Source organism: Molossus molossus, unplaced genomic scaffold (assembly GCF_014108415.1).
Source record: "Molossus molossus isolate mMolMol1 unplaced genomic scaffold, mMolMol1.p scaffold_m16_p_1, whole genome shotgun sequence".
Classification (NCBI taxonomy): domain Eukaryota; kingdom Metazoa; phylum Chordata; class Mammalia; order Chiroptera; family Molossidae; genus Molossus; species Molossus molossus.
Window position 1 is genome coordinate 64,619,498 of NW_023425344.1, and position 14,848 is coordinate 64,634,345.

General features: G+C 38.7%; 1 protein-coding gene across 3 annotated transcripts in view; it reads left to right on the forward strand.

The window, feature by feature from the left end:
• ARHGAP24 (Rho GTPase activating protein 24) overlaps window positions 1–14,848 on the forward strand; it is a 485,703-nt gene that overhangs the window by 267,939 nt on the left and 202,916 nt on the right. The window contains exon 1 of one of the 3 annotated variants that reach the window (XM_036260479.1): window positions 11,009–11,314. The exons of 1 other annotated variant lie outside the window; for it this stretch is intronic. The gene's annotated coding sequence lies outside the window, so the exon portion shown is untranslated. Of the gene's footprint in view, window positions 1–11,008; window positions 11,315–14,848 lie in introns of those variants that run through there. One more of the 3 variants, XM_036239579.1, reaches the window with a different exon arrangement.

The window sequence follows — 14,848 nt, forward strand, 5'->3', positions numbered from 1 at the left end:
GGGAGAGAGAGGTAGAAACATCGATGTGAGAGGGAAACATTGATTGGCTGCCTCATGCATGGTCCCTACTGGAGATCAAGCCCTGCCACTCGGGCATGTGCCCGACTAGGAATCTAACCAGGACCTTTGAGTCCATGGGATGACCCTCAGCCCACTGAGCCACACCGGCAGGGCTAAATTTATTTTTAAAAAATAAAACAATGAAGTACATAATAAAATAATTGGTTTGAACTAATTGAATAAAATAAAAATGCATAAGTTTATATTAATTTAAACAATTAAATTGGATGACAAAGCTCTTTATTACAATAGAGTGCCAACTAATCAGTACAGAAGAATGGGGAGAATTAGAAAATCTTCAATGGATGCCAAAACCACTGGGTGGAAGGATGAGAAGGATGTGGGTCAAAGTTAACTTCATCAATATCAAGGTGGTCGGACATCATGTGCCTCTTAGTGTGGATACACTGAGAAGGACACAACATTACTTCTCTGGCATTTCTTCTAAAAATGCATGATCTTAGTATAATAATGACAAAATGTTAGGCAAATCCAAAGTGAGAGAGTCTATAAAATAGTATGCTTGTACCCTTTAAAAATTTCAAGACCAACAATGATAAAGAAAGGTTGAAAAACTGTTCCAGGTTGAAGGAGAACATAGAAAAATGACACTAATCTCAATGTGTGACTATTAGTTGGATCCTGAAATGGAGAGACGGCAGCTCTAAAGAATATTAGTGAGACAGTTGAGAAATTTGAGTATGGACTGTGGAGTAGATAGTAATATTATATCAATTTAAATTTCATAATTTTGAGGATTATACTGAAACTATGAATGAATATCCTTGCTCTTAGGAAATACATATTGTGTACTGATAAAGGTATATATTATCTCTAACACATGATTCAGAAAAAAAAAATATGCTTAGACACAGATTGATAGATAGAAATTAGTAAACAAGGGTAGTGGGTATATGGATTTTGTTTGTAATATTCTTACCATCTTTCTGTGGATTTGAAATTATTCCAAAATAAAAAGTTACAAAAACCTAATGATGACTCATATTTCTGTTATAGCCCTCTACCCTTGCACAGCTGTTTCTGTTACCACATTCTGTGAATGTGGTATCTCCAGATGTTTTACTGAACAACATTTTCTAGTACAACTGTATCTACTTCACATGTTTATAAACTAGCACACACTACTAACAATGTAACATTTCATTGGAAAGCCGTGCTTCTCAGTCCTTGTTCATCTTTTCTAACTACACTTTCTCTTTTGGCAATCTCATCTGTCTTGTATCTTTAAATATTTTCTACATGTCAGTAACAAATTGAATTTGAAGGATATCAACACTTTAACATTCCATAATAAATTCCAATGAATCCTCTATATATTCTTAAATATATTTTCTCTCATAGGAAGGTATTACTAACATAGGTGATGATAGATTCGTTGAATATCGCGAAGTAAAATATTAAGAGTTGAAGTTCATCACATGACGAAGGGACTGTCAAAGGTAGCTTCCAGGGTGGAAATGTCAAGAACATATTGACTAAAGTTTCTATGAAAAATACAATTATTTTCTGAGCAGGCTAAAATGGCCAGCGATTCGCTGACATGTAGGTTCAGTCACTGCTGGCTGACGGCTGGCTGACGGTGGTGCTTCATTTCCCAGAAAGGCCGTGGGAAACCTGCACTGGCATCTTTTATCGGACACTGTAAATTCAACAAGGATGCCGGGATTGATGGACCCAACAAGTGTTGATTACAATGATGGCGACACTAGAGACCAATTTATGATGAAGGAGGGGAATCGATTCAAGTCACACTTTCTATTGCTTAGTGGTCATAGAGTGATGATGAAAAATACAGTATTCAGGTTTGAAACAGACATCCTCACACAAAGCAATGATTAAGAGACATTCAAAAAAGCACTTTGAACACTTGATAAACAGAGAAATGGATACTATGGATGTCAATTCACATCTAGTTGTATCCGGGCAGCTTCTCCCACATGGATGAGATTAGGGTCTTTGATTCACCCATTCATTCAAATAAGTAAATATTTATTAGGTACTCATTTTGCTTAACATCTTGATTGCTAGTAAAAATATCATTGCAATTTTCCTTTCTTTGCCACCTGACAGTTGTACAGATAGGTCCAGAGGTTTACAGATGGAGAGAGATTTTATGATGAGAAAAGGGACACCTTTATCACTGTGCTTGATGACTTGGCTGTAAAGGACAGCAAATTCAATAACTATGCCAAAATTGGGGTAAAGAAGATAACGTTTTCTTTTTCAAAAACAGATTTATGGATGTACATATGTATGTGTGTGTACAAATACACACTTTTGTTGATACATATAGATAAATCATACATACATACATACATACATATATATATATATATATATACACCAGGATGAATGCACAGAAAACTGTTGAGAATGATTAATTCTTTTTTTTTTTTTAATTTTTTTTTTATCCTCACCCAAGGATATTTTTGCATTTATCTTCAGATAGAGCAGGAGGGAGAGAGGAAGAAAGAGGAGTGAAACATCGATGTGAGAGAGACACATCGAGTGGTTGCCATCTACACAACCCCAACTGGGCCTGGGGACAAACTGCAACCGAGGTACATGCCCTTAGCGGGAACCGAACCGGTGACTCTCTGGTCTGTGGACCGATGCTCTAACCGCTGAGCAAATCCAGCCAGGGCAAGAGAGTGATTAATTCTTAAGAATAGTACTGGTGTCTGCCTTGTGTGGCTCAGTGGATTGAGCCTTGTCCCATGTACCAAGACATCTCTGGTTCGATTCCCAGTCAGGGCACATGTCTGGGTTGCTGGCTCGATCCTCGGGGGTGTGTAGGAGGCAGCTGATCTATGCTCATCGATGTTTCTATCTCTCTCTCACTTACTCTCTCTCTCTAAAAAATCAATAAAAACATATTTTTACCTAAGGATATGTTTTATTGATTTTTAAGAGAGAGAGAGAAAGACATTGACGTGAAAGAGAAACATCAGTCGATGGCCTCCTGTTCGCACCCTGACCAGGGATCGAACCTGCAACCTTTTTGGTATATGGGACGCTGCTCCAACCCACTGAGCCACCTGGCTTAAAAACACATTTTTTAAAATAGTTTATTGGTGAGGGTTGAAAGGGTAAGACAGTTAAATTTTACATTATATAATTTCTTATTGTTTATATTTTAATAAGGAAATATGTTACTTCTGTATTGAAAAGGAATCAAAATAATATGAGGATAAAGTCCAGCTTCTTTATATTTGGTTGCATTGAAGCTTGAGTCCCAATAGCACAGGATCGATAGACAATTTGTTTTCATTATTTTTTGAACTATTGTGTACCTAGGGACTTGTCAACGATTGGACCCAGGAAGGCGTCTCCTCGAATCGTTCCCAGCATTCTGTCTATGAGTGTGGACTCGCTCTTTCCTTGTGAAAAATGACAGCACGGGGAAGCAACTTCACACTTCTAGGCAAACCTTTTTCTGTATACACTCAGGAAGCTTGATCCTCAGTGTGTTTTGAGAGCCCAAAGAATCTTATTATTTAAAAATTATTAAGCACAATGTGGTTCAGCATTTTATATCTGGTGATTTTTCCCCTAAGAACATCCTAATAGTCTTCATGTTATATGCTAAAAAATGAAATGTTTCCCCACTGCCTATGTTTGTATTCTTGGGAGTCTTTAAAAAATCATTATTATTGTTACTATTGCAGTTGTTTTGTCAACAACTGGCTGTTTAAATTTCTTTATGATGCAACAGATATCTTCCCAGTCCTCACGGATAAATAAACCTTAAGCAAATTTAAAACATATGGGAGACCACTGTCTCAGATAATAGTTAAATTTCACATCTGACTGAACCTCTGAGATAATCTTACTAAATCTTTTCATTTTGTATAAGAGAGAACTAAGCCTCAGTGGAGTGTTTGTCCAAGGTTGAACAGCAAGTTGCTGATAGAACCAAAGTTGGAAACCTAATTCACGTTGGCTGTTGTGTCCTGTCTGTGCCTGGGATGCTGGCTGTCCACACTGCGGTCATCCTGCCCTTTGTCCAGTCTGGTAAGGACCCTGCTGGGTAGGGACGGATGTGCTCCCTCAGGGAGCATTCAGCTGTGGGGCAGGGGAGCACATTAAGATTTGATTCAGTTTGGTGTTTATTGATATTGACTTACTGACGGTTAATACATTGAAAAGTAAAGCTTGTGTTTATTTTTATTTTTTTAAGTTAAAGGAAAGTTGAATTTTTTTATATGTTTATATTGATTTTTAGAGAGAGAGGAAAGGAGAAGGAGAGAGAGGAACGTTACTGTGAGAGAGAAACATTGATTAGTTGCTTCACATGTGCTCCGGGATGAACCCCCAACCTGGGCATGTGCCTTGACTGAGAATCAAACAGGTGACCTCTTGGTACATGAGACGATGCTCCACCCACTGCGCACACCAGCCAGGGCTTGCGCTTATGTTTAATAATCAATATAGCTGGGAGCATCTATTTATACCATTTATACCAATATCGTTTATAGCCAAAATGTTTATGTGAACACATTAGTTTATTTGAGACTATACACTGTGTACATGACCTGTGACTGTCTTATAATGAGGTGTCTTTTTCATTGTCCTGTATCATTTTAAAATAAATAAATGATAGAACTGAGACAATATATCCTAATGGTTCAGTTGATCCGGCCTTTGCATTGAACACCTTGTCCACATTGTGTATGAATCCCCACTTTGCTTGTCTTGTCTCACTTTTGGAATCAGTTACTCTAAGATCTATGACCTCAATCTTGATACTGGCATCATCTGCAGATCAGGTTTAGTGCCGACCTCTAGGTAGGGTGTTGTATCCAGGTTTGTCCATGAGAGACCTGGTTTTTGTCTGCTTTCCCATTATAACAAATAATAGTACCTCCTTTTACTCTAGAAGAGTCAAGGTTTGGCCAGTAAAGTGTATGGTAACCCTGCCCATAGTAGATGTAAAATATGCAAGGGAAAGAGTTTCGTACTCCACCTTTAAGACAAATCTCAGCATTGTTTCCTGTCTGAGCTGTGTGTGTCCCTGTCTGTTTGTAACGTCTGAAGGGTTTTACCTCTTGCCCTCCTAGATTCATTGTAACTGATTTGCCTTTCAAACTATATTCTACTCAAAACTCAATATTTGACTTGATTGAACTAGGGTATCTGCCAAGTCCACTTCTGTTTTGGTTTCTACTGGCTGTCCTAATAGAGTGTGAACAAATCTTCCAAGCTTCAAAATAATTAGATCAGAAGAGGAATTTGAAGAAGGGTGTGTGTTTTGCAGGGTAGGGGGGTGCCGTAGAAGCGGCAAGTGCAGTGGTCTGTGCATTGCATCTCAAATCTGAGCGTGCTTATGCCTCGGAAACCTGGCCGCTGCTGCCCGAGGAATCTCTGAAGATACTGCCAAATTCTCTTCCAATCTCTTCCAGTCTAGTCGCCCAGGTTTTAAAAGGTGTTTAAAATTTATGATCTCCAAGAGAAATTTAGTGTGAAGAATGTGGGCTTTGTACTCAGATGGACATGAGTCAAATTCTACTACCCCCTTTTTCAAGTTTGTGCCTCAGCTTCCCCATCTCTAAAGGGAGAGCATGTATGAAAAATGTTTTTTACATAATAAGGACTTACTACACTTTCATGCAATTCTAATACTGGATACATTGTTCTGTAATGATCTTCTAGAGATTTTGGAAGTAAGTTTGTCTGTCTCACATCTTCCTACCTGTGGAAATTGTTAAATATCTTTTGAGGCCATCTCTGTCTGTCTGTCCCTCCTGCCTCATCTCAGACCACTACTTTACTTGGATAAAGAAACAGCCTCTTAAGTAGTCCTTAAGACCACCTGTCCCTAAGTTCTTTCTTCACTTAGCATTCTAAAACTGAAATATCCCCTGCTTAGAATCCTTTAGTAACTATCTGTTGCCGTCAGGATAAAAACCAAATTCCTGAGCCTGGCTTTTGCCACATTCCTTCTGTATATTTTAACTATTAGTCTGTATCTTTTATTCTACATTCCAGCTCTATTAGAACTACTTGAAGTGATCCAAGTGTGCCTTGTCTCCTGCCTGGGATGTTAATCCTGTCTCGCTCCTGCTTTCAAAATGTGCTCTGGTTTCATCTGCCCAAGAAAGCCTTCTTCGGTAGCGTCCTATCTTGAGTCCGTGCTTCCTTGATGTGCACTCGATAACCCGTGCTGATCTCTCCAGTAGTCTTTAAGCTCCCACCTCCGAAGGCTAAGCTTCCTGACGTAGGATTTTTTTCTTTTTCTTTATACCCAAGCATTGCACATTATATGGACTCGTCCACATGGGCTTGGAGAAAAGGAAGGAAGGAAGGAAGGAAGGAAGGACGGAAGGAAGGACGGAAGGAAGGAAGGAAGGAAGGAAGGAAGGAAGGAAGGAAGGAAGGAAGGAAGGAAGGAGGGAGGGAGGGAGGGAGGGAGGGAGGGAGGGACTTACCTTATTTTCCTGGGGAAATTTGTATTCTGCATAAAGAGAAATTAGTATCCCATGAGATAACAAGGAACACTTATACAAATATCATTACCTAGCACAAGGCCTTGTCCCTAGGAGATGATCAATAAATATTTGTAGCTTTGATTCATTGACTAAATAAATGTCACTTATGGGCTTAGATTAATATGCACTTAGTACCATAAAAAATGGCACTTTTTTCAGAAGTGATTTTAATTATTTTATTCACCACTGAGCAGCAAGAGCATTTCATCAAGAAATTTCCTCTACCTGGGTGTCCTGGAGAACACAGCTGCTTTGATGCTCAGGGAAAGTCATTTTCTTCTAAATAAGGAATCACGTTCTCTTTGCCTGCCATCACAAAGCCACCTTTCTGATGTGACGGACCCAGAGTGCACGGAGCCGCAGGACCAGAGAGGCTGCCTCACTAAAGCAGTAATTAGGAAGCAGTAGGACACGAGACGGAGAGGAAATCTAATTTACAGCTCACTGGAGAGCTCTGAATCAGAGTGGAGAGAACGGAGCTGGGAGATTAAATTATCTGTGAGCTCACCTCTCCAAAATTATTTAGTCTGCTCCCTTTTCATTTAGAAAACATATGTTGTGAATGCGAGGATTTAGCTTCTGCTCCTGAAGAGTTGGCAGCTAAGAGCGATTTCTTAAAACCACCTGGTTAGAATAGAATTCACTTTAGGATATCTGCTATTTCAATAATGGCAACTCCTACTGATTCAGGAAACTACGGAGATGGCCAGAAGCTTTTAGGACCTTCTTGACAATGTACCCTTTTATGTACTTAGGTGCATACAGCCATAGAGGATATTCTGGCAAGTCAAGGAGATATGCTGGCCTTTGGTTAACAAATTCCAGGGGCTGAGAGGCCTCTTGTGTAGATGTAAATGCCTAGAGCCCAGTGGGGGCTCTTGCTTCCTGTGATGCCCAGCTCTGCGCCACAGGGAGATTTGCCAGGTCAGACGCAGAAATAGATTCATCGTTGCCTTCACACTTATGGACTTTTATGTTAGTTGTTTGTTGACTGAAGAGTAAAATAACCCAGAGAGGAAATATAATTAATTCATTCCAGAAATAGTTGTCAAATGACTATTTTGTAGTAGACACTATTCTGAACACTGGGAATAATGTGGTTTAAAAAAACCGAAATCTTATGTTTCTAATCTTATTTATGACTTCTGATACACTTCTGATGTTATAAAGCAGATCCTAGAGGAGATACAGTAAACATAATTAAACTAACTAACCAACTTATGAATGAAGAAGTAGACAAGAACAAAAGGTAATTTTGGATAGTGGTGAAGTACTATGAAGAAAAATTAAAATAGGGAAATAGGGTAGAGAGTGAATATATGTGGGGGAAAAGATGATTAGCTAGAGGTCAACAAGTCTTCTTTCTGGGAAGGTAGCATTGGAGATGAGTCTTGAGTGCAGAGAAGGAGGTGATCCTATGAAGATATGAGGGAGAAACATTCCAGATAGATGGACTAGAAATTGGGAAATCAATAGGAAAAATAAACAGGGGTGAAATTATGCAGGGCCTAGAAGGACATAGTTAGGCATTTGGATTTATACTGATGTCAATGGAAAACCGTTGTAGGGATGAAGCAGGGGAATAATGGGAAGTTACTAAGGAGTATGAGGTAAAAGAATGATGGGAAACCATTAGTGGGTATACAATGGGGTAGGATACTGCTGGAAAGTATAAAGCAGGGGAATGATGGGAAATCATCAGAGGAATCCCTCCAGCTGCTGAGAGAACAGATTGTGAGAGGAACTGGGCAGCAAAGTAGGAATAAACTTGAAAACTTTGCTCAGTGGTTAGAGAGTTGGCCTGAAGACAAAGGGTCGAGGGTTTGGTTCCGGGTCAAGGGCATGGGCTTCAGTGGCAGGTTTGATCCCCAGCACCAGTCGGGGTCGTGTGGGAGGCAACCAATCAGTGTGTCTCTCTCACATCAGTGTGTCTCTCTCACATCAATGTGTCTCTCTCACATCAATGTTTATCTCTCTTTCTGCCTCCCACTCTCCCTCCTTTCCACTCTATCTGAAAAATCACTGGAAAAATAACCTCAGGTGAGGATTAATCAAAAAAGAGAGAGAGAGAGAGTGTGTGTGTGTGTTGATGCTTGAGACTTATGAGCATTTGTTTCCTGGGATTGTTAAAACTTCCATGTGAGAAATCTCCCCTCAAGCATAGGGCAGTATAATCCAGTAGCTGTTCACGCAGCCGCTGCCCTTCACTGCTATCTCAAAGTGCTCTCTGAGATTCCTTAGCCAAAGCCTTCTTCTAGGGTTACTGTAAACGCGAAAACTGAGAGGATGAGATCAAGAGTTAGAGAACTCCGACTGCCTTGCCTGTGTTAATATAGTCTGCCCTGGAGTTCACCTCTCCTGTAAGTACTTCTCCCATCAGTGAAATTCAACTCCACAGGTCCAGCCTTCCTAGCAGTAACTATTCCCCTCCAAACTACCCTAGGATTCTGAAATGCAGAGCATGCCTGCATTCTCTAGGGCAACCTGGAGCATGTCCAAGGGACCTAAATATAGAGGGACAGTGTTTTTAAAATGGTTGTCTACCACTGTGCTATTTTAGATTGTGTCGAATTCACATATTTACAGCACATACCTCCCTTCCAATGGGTAGAAACGAACCATGTCGTGAGTTACAAAGTCCATTTGAGGACCAATTTCCTGTTGTTTGCACTGGTCACCAAAATTGCTAGTTCCCTCTTGGCTTAACCTATTTTGAGAGTCTTTGGTTCTTGAATTCAATGCCTATAATCTATTGTCTGTGGTTCAGTCCACTTCTGATCTAAAAAACCTGCTGGTTCTTGACTTCTCCTTACACCTTCCTTCCTGAGTCCACTTGCCAACCCTGAATCATCCTGACTCATTCCATCTAAACCTCTGTCTCCTCACAGCCTAGTTCTCCTTCAGGGTTTTACTCATGTTTCCTTCCTGCTCCTCTTAACGGACAAAAGGCAAAATGTTCAAGTCGAAAGTAAAGTTTAAGAAGTAAACGAAAAATACAGAATCCCTTTAATAAAGCCAAGTAATGTCTATCAGCCTGTCAAATTCCTGTCATACTGGACATATTAGTGTTATGTATAAATGTAGATATTACTGTCTTTGGGATTTGGAACTTTAATATTTTAAGGAATCAGATCAGATAAAAAGGTTGATAGCGACCAGAGCAATTTCAATCTGGGACACTTCATATTTTGACTTATCTCCCCCCAAGATGGATGTTGTTGAGATTGGGCAACTCAATGGATAGGATATAAATAAACTCTGGGCACATGCTTAAAGTGTGAGAAAGGATCAAACGGCAGTTATAGAAAGTTGGCCTTACTTCCCATCTCAACCCTTTGATTTTATTTGAAAATGATGTACTTCTCTTTAAAAGTTATTGCTTGTCGGTTATTATATTCCACAAGGGAAGGATGAGGTAAGTTTATAAATGTTCAATTTGTCTTTAAAAAAAGTGAATTAATCAATGAATGAATACATTTCAGAAAGGAAAATTAAAAAAATATATATTTAAGGACATTACCCCTTTAGTTAGAGGAAATAAAAATGCCATATATAAATAAGACATTTAATTTGAAAGCCAGCAAATAAAAACCATTATGCTTCTTCTCTTTTAGTTAACAAGATGCATAACTAGTAATAATCAGAATAAACCTGTATATGTGGTTTAAAAAAATTGGAAGTGGGGATTTGTGGCAATAGTTTCTAGTTCAAGAGCCCCATCACTGCTATAGGGTAGAAATGTTACAGACTAACTCTAACACCCTGTCTCATAGCAACAGTCCTCAGCCAGGATGAAAGGATATCCACATCCCCTGAAAAGTGACAACTCCTGAGACGTAAAAATATCCTGGGAAGTACATATTGTCTAACCACTGTACTATATACCTGAAACTAATACGGAATAATATTAAATGTAAACTGTGATTTAGAAAATAAAAAAAATCAACCAAAAATGTTCTGGAAATCGGCAAAGAAAAAGATTATATCCTAAATATACAAAGAAATTAGGCATTATAGGGAAACTCTCCGCATTCGTTTTAAAATTGAAGGAAATGTTTTCTCTGGGAACAGATGGTTCTTATACTGTAATTGTGTTACTGCTCCCTGCCAACTCATCTGGATATTATACAAGGACACAGAGGAAAAAGGTAAACCCTTTCCCCTCAGGTACACGCGTGTGGTGGACAGAGCATGGGACTGGGAGTGGTGAAACCTGGTCTCTTTAAGCTGCGGCACTAATTAGCTATGTGAATGACCTTGTACAAATTATATTTTCTCTGGGCATCAGTTTCCTTATCTATAAAATAAAGGCAGTTTGGCCTAAATTATATTTAAGACTCTGTTGTACTTTCTAAGTTTCTCTCTCTCTTTTTTTTTTTTTTTTTTTTTGGTCTTTTTCTAAGTGCTCAAATACTACATTATTTAAGGTATATTTCCCAGTAGTTTTTTTCCTCCCCTCTCTGTCTCTTTCTTCAATATATGGGATAAGAGGATACTGAGTAAGTCTGAAGGAAAGGAGGAGGAAGACAATTAGCCACAGGAAGAGTTTATATCCCCCTCTACAAGAAGGCTTGACTACAGCTACCACCGCTTTGAAAGGAATGATTTATGTCCAAACAGCATTTTCCAGACAAGCTCTGTACTTTTTGGCCAACAGAATAAACTTTAAACTGAAGGCAGTAGACAGTTAAACAAGAGTCGGCACTGGAAACAGCTGTGAGTAGACAAGACCAGTTACTTATAAGGTACTGTTTTTCACTCACCGAATCTCCTTCAGGGTTCATTTGTTTCTGGGCACAAGTATTCTGTGGTCATTTGACTTTTTTCCTCCACCTTACCTCTATTCTGAGAGAAAGCACACTTTTTAAAATATCTTAGCTTTTTTAGCCACAGTGTTTTGTGCTCTTGATATTTGAAGCTACTGGGATTTTATTTCATTTTGTGATGTTTTGCTTTCAGGAGCCAAGTGATCTCTGTTGTTATTTTCTTTTCAAGCGTAGTTGAGCTTTGTTCTTTTGTTGCTTCTTGTCCTGGGAGGTTGTTATGCTTGTTGTTGGTGTGGGATAAAACGGGAGATGCTTTCACATTACAGAACGTACAGGAGGTTATTGACTGAGTGGGAGGGCTAGGTCACTGCCTCTTCAGCTTGAAGTACAGAACCAATACCGAGCCAATCAGATCAGAGGACCTGGCGGGGACGCTCCAGGCACGGAACTGACCTGGTGGCAGTTAACTGGCCCCACCTCAGCCTCCTGGATCTGACCTGGAAGACTTGCCTTTTTGAATTTGGGGTTTTACCTCTAGTTTGCTTCTATATTTAATTGTTCATTTTTAACCCTTTTTTCCTTTTATTCCCACTTATTAAAAAAAAAAATTCAGTAAGCCTGCTTTTTCTTTTTCAAATGAAATGTATCTTGTTTAAACTCCTCCACTTTAAAGGAACAACACTCCTGCGAAGGGTGACATTTGCAGTAAGACTTTAAATCACTGAGCCATGGAGGGGCTCTCGGAGCCAAAGGGGAATAGCCCAAATGGCAGTGCCGTGGGCTGCGGGACTCTGCGCCCCTGCCTCCTGGGGGTCACTCCTTTCCCAAGGGCTGGATAGCTGATAGAGAATATTTGCTGCTGGCCAATAGACAAATAATAGAGGCAATTAAGGAGTTCTACATATGTGGACTTTGCAAAAAGTACAAGGTTCCAAGTTTACCAGTAAATACTTCAAAAATTCTAGAAAGAATTTGGCTATTTGGGGGATAGTTAACTTTCTGAGATCCACTCTATATTTGATCTCTCTCTAGAGGAAACTAAATTTAACTTAATGTTTTCTGAATTACTCAGCATTCTCCTGGAGGATACACATTGTAAACTGTTCTATAATATAATGATACTTTGGGGGCCTATTCTGCGGTGTCTTAGGCTATTATTTCTTATGTCAAAAGATCACATAATCACGGTGCTTTTCAAAAGTTTTGTATTTTATGTTTATAGGACATTTTTTTTTTTTTACTGCGTCCACCATACATATGGAAGTGTGACTTTGTATTTTTATTGGTGTGGACAGTTTGTAGTTCTCTAACAACTCCCTTCAACCTCAACCACCCCTTTATAATTATTTCTTTTGTGCTGTGCACAAGAAAACCAGAAAAAAATGTTTATAAAAAATGATGGGTGGAGTAAGAGGCAATAACATTACTCTAGGGCTCAAGAGATTCTCTTATGAGAAAAATGCATGTACCAAAGTGCAGAGACACAGTGACATCTATTTTAGGCGCTCAGGAGACTTTTGGTTTGCGTCCAAGTTCTTAGCTGTGTTCTGTAGCAGAAGTTGCCATGGGAGAGTGGCTGGGAGAAGTAGGGCATTGCTCCGTCTGCTAAAGAAATTCCTGCTGCTTCTCCTTTTGGTCCTTACTGGAGGTGTGTGTCACGGATTCAGTGGTTCATCAAATTCCAGGGGGCGGACTTACTATTAATCAAGTACTAAGTATTTTATCTTAATCCCATTTACGCATATGCTGTTCACATGCCTGCAGGGCTTGGAAATCACAGAAGAATGCTTTGCAGGAAGGAGAGTAAAGGAAAAAATATGTGCCCTCTAGTCTGTGTCATTCTTCTGTAGGGAGATTACACTCAGGGAAAAAAATAAGGCGAGGCTAATTTTCTCAATGATATCTTGATTTCTGTAGTGGTGGCCTTACTTTTAACTTCTTGTAAATTGAAAATGCTGTAAAGCAATTTTATAAACTGTGTGCATTGAATTTAGTAGCACCAAATAAGTTTTCTTATGTTCAATATATTTTATGTTGTGCAATAAAGAGCAAAAGGAGTCAGTAGTTACTCAATGATCTTGATAAAGCTGGGAGTCACTGTTATTAACCCCACTCTACACAAGGAAAAACAACTGGACATTTTCGACAAATACATGAAACCGTAAACTGATTCCAAGATCATTCTAAATCCCAACTTTAATTAGAGTGCATTGCTAGTTACCTGATCATACAGTTTCATGTAGAAATATGTCATGAGGCCTTTTGCGTTAAGCCTCTTTTGGGCTTAAGTTAGTTTTTAAATACACATTTCACATAGTCATTGTAGAAATTATTTCTGGGTATTAAAGAAAGCCTCTTGTGGTCTATATGGCAACTCTTTCTGTTTTTCACAATGAATTAGGGACTGTTTTTTGTTTGTAACAAACAAAAATTTAAGGTCCACATAAATTTGGAAGCATTATCTAAAAGCTAGAGATGTTGCTTATTTTTGCTTCCGACTTTCAGTTAAATGGAATAAGAGACAGTAAGAATTATTTTAAAATATAATGTTATTCCAATTGAAGCACAGCTCCTAAAAATTAAAAGTATATTTTTAAGTCAATACAATGGAGTTTTTCTTTATTTGACTGAGTCTTTCAGTTTAGTCAACATTTAATTTTCACATTCATACCTAATTAGAAATTTGACATATGAAGGGATGTGGATTTTCTACTGAGAACTAGACTATCACAGGCCTGAACACAAACATCCTTAAAACTCAGTGCCATCATGAATACACATGGCTATTTACAGATGCTTTTTAAAACCAGAAAAGGAAGAAACCACTGAAATAAATTAAGGCATGTTAGTGTTCACTGATATCCCTTATAAGGGTCCTTCTTAATACACCTTGTAAGAATTCTCCCTAAGCCTCAGAACCTACCCCTTTATGAACTAGAATTCAGTGAGCTGAAGGTGTTATGGAATTTATACATAATACAGTTGCTACAAGCAGACACTGCTATTATTTTATAAATATTATTTATTTTTATTACTTTATAGGTAAAATAGGAGGAAATTAGAAGAATAAACAAATGTGGTTGATTCTAAGACAATTGTATAGGCCAAACGTGATTTTGGTGACCTTAAAATTTTACAGAGTATTTTATTAAAGATTATATAAACTACAGACTTATAGGTAAACACTGATATCTTTCCAAATGAACAAAAAAGAAAAATAATTCTAAGGAGCAATTTCCTTTTGCTTTAGCTTCTCTCTCTAATACAGGTTCTTTTGAATATTTTTAATACCAAGGGTGTCCTCTGTGGTGCTTCTCTGTAGCAGGTGCTAGTCCCATGGGGAGGATAGCATTGGCATGCCCTCCATCCCCACACTTGGAAACATTATGAGCAGAACTGAATAAAATGGAATTGAAGACAATCTTCCTGCAAACCTTGGGTGTGAAATGCCCTCCGCTACCCATAATGGATTTAACAACCATGCTTATGAAGAGGAACAATATAAGGGGCACA